Raw genomic sequence first — 2,116 nt, 5'->3', positions numbered from 1 at the left:
GGGATCCCCCTGGAGAGCCTGTTCAAACACAGATTACTGGGCCCCACTCGCAGTTTCTGGTTTATTAGTTCTAGGGCAATCTCCAGAATATGCAGTTCTGATAAGTTTCAGGGGATGCTGAACCTGCCGGCCTGGGGAACTACTTTGAGAACCTTGCTGTTGGTGTTTGATGACTACAGTTCTGGCACTGTTTTTTAAGAGACAGTAGTAACATCTGGAAAGCCAGGCCAGGGAAGGCAGGGTACTGGTCCACAGGAAGGCTCCCTGTTCCCACCCCCAGGGATACTACCACTGAGCTACATACATCCCCAGCCCTTTTTCACTTACTTTTTTTTTTTTTTTTTTAAATCTTGAGTCAGGGTCTTGCTAAATTGCCAAGACTGGCTTCCAATTTGCAATCCTTCTGACTTAGCCTCCTACTGGCTAGGATTACAGCCGGTGAGCATGACTGGAATGTGTCTTCCACCCTATACTGGACATTGAACCCAGGGGTGCTGGACCACGGAGTTACACCCCCAGCCCTTTTTTCTTAAAGGGTTCATTCATTTTGAGACAGGGTCTCACTAAATTGCCTAGGACTTGCGATCCTCCTGCCTCAGCTTCCACAGTCACTAAGTGTGCATCTCGGTACCCTGCTGGAATATTCTATTTAATTACAAAAAAAAAGGAGGACAGTGTAGTGGCACAGGCCTATAATCCCCAGCTACTTGAGAGACTGAAGCAGGAAAGTTCATGAGTTCTAGGCCAGCCTGGGCAAATAGACCCTGTCTTAAAATAAAAAAGAAAGAAAGAAGATACCATGTGAGCCATCCATCTGAAATGTGTTCCAGTCTTTGATATTGCTCTTAAAGCTGAGAAGGTTTTTCTGTTGCACAAGGGGCAGCAGAGGTGCTCCTTTTGACTAAATTGACTAGGCTGTCCTCAAACTTTCTTTTTTTCTTTTCCTTTTCCTTTTTCTTTTCTTTTCTTTCTTTCTTCTTTTTTTTTTTTTTTTTTTTTTTTTTTTTTTTTTTTTTTTTTTTGGAGAAAACACTTTGTTTTATTATGGTACAAGGCCCTGAGTGGATAGAAAGATGTAGATGGAGTGGGCAACCACTTTCCTGGTTAGCATCTTATGTCCATTCCGATGGCCATGTATGTGCTAAATGTGCCGCCACTCTGCATCATAGTTTTCCCAATGCCGCCCATCAGCTCCCGACTCCCGACTCCGCATTCCGATCCTGAGACAGGAAAAGGTGCCAAAGAGCGCTCCGGCCGCCATGCCCACAGCACAACCCATGACAAAGCCCATCTTCACGAAGCAGCTTGGCTGAGACTGCCCGTAGGGACCCACGGCCAACAGCATCTCATTTGTGGCCTTTGTCGCTCGGCTCTCTACATGTCCTCAAACTTTCCATCCTCCTCCTTCAGCCTCCCAAGTTGCTGGAATTACAGGCATGCAATGGTGCTGCTGGGCAAGAGTTCACCACCTATTTTATCTTGCTGTTCCTGGAGCTGCATGCTGCTGAAGGGGAAGCTTCTGGAACACCACCCCCATGCATAATCTTAGACTTTTTTCCTCTCCACCAGGTAGTGCTGGGGGTGGAATCCAGGGCCTCACTCATGCTAGGCAAGCCCTCTATCATGTAACTGCATCCCCAGCCAATTCTAGATTCTTCCAGCTCTAAGATGACCAAGATCCTCTCCTCCATCATATTTTTGGGAGCTTCCACTGAACCCTCTTCTCAACTAGATCTCAGCCTTGTCCTATAAAAATGATCAGACTCTTATTTTGGCTTCCTCCTCCCTTCACATTAAAAGCCTTAAACACTTACAGTTTCTAACCGCCCAAGGGCACAACCCTGGAAGGACTCTAAACCTTCAAGTGCCTGTCTGAGAAAGCTCAAGGCTGTGGAAAGGATTTTCTATTTGTTGCAGACAATACCTAACCTTAGGGCCCAGTCCATCCTCTCTTAGAACATTTCCTAAAAGGTCTTACCTTTGTGAATCCTTCCTTTGTCCTGTGGAGATGTATACAAGTTATTTAAATCTCTTACACTTTGGAGTGTCTATCTCAAGGACCTGAAATTCATTCCTTTAAAAATGTAACCTTCAGGAAGGATAGGGCCTCTATCTC

The 2,116-nt window shown here is 45.7% G+C and overlaps 1 pseudogene; it reads right to left on the bottom strand.

Annotated features, from left to right (window-relative positions):
• Positions 1-1,016: 1,016 nt before the first annotated feature.
• On the bottom strand, positions 1,017-1,613 carry LOC101958060 (reactive oxygen species modulator 1 pseudogene; annotated as a pseudogene).
• Between the last annotated feature and the right edge of the window lie 503 nt (positions 1,614-2,116).

This window comes from Ictidomys tridecemlineatus, chromosome 15, assembly GCF_052094955.1.
Source record: "Ictidomys tridecemlineatus isolate mIctTri1 chromosome 15, mIctTri1.hap1, whole genome shotgun sequence".
Classification (NCBI taxonomy): domain Eukaryota; kingdom Metazoa; phylum Chordata; class Mammalia; order Rodentia; family Sciuridae; genus Ictidomys; species Ictidomys tridecemlineatus.
The sequence above is the reverse complement of the archived record's forward strand: the minus strand, read 5'-3'. Positions and strand labels throughout refer to the sequence as shown.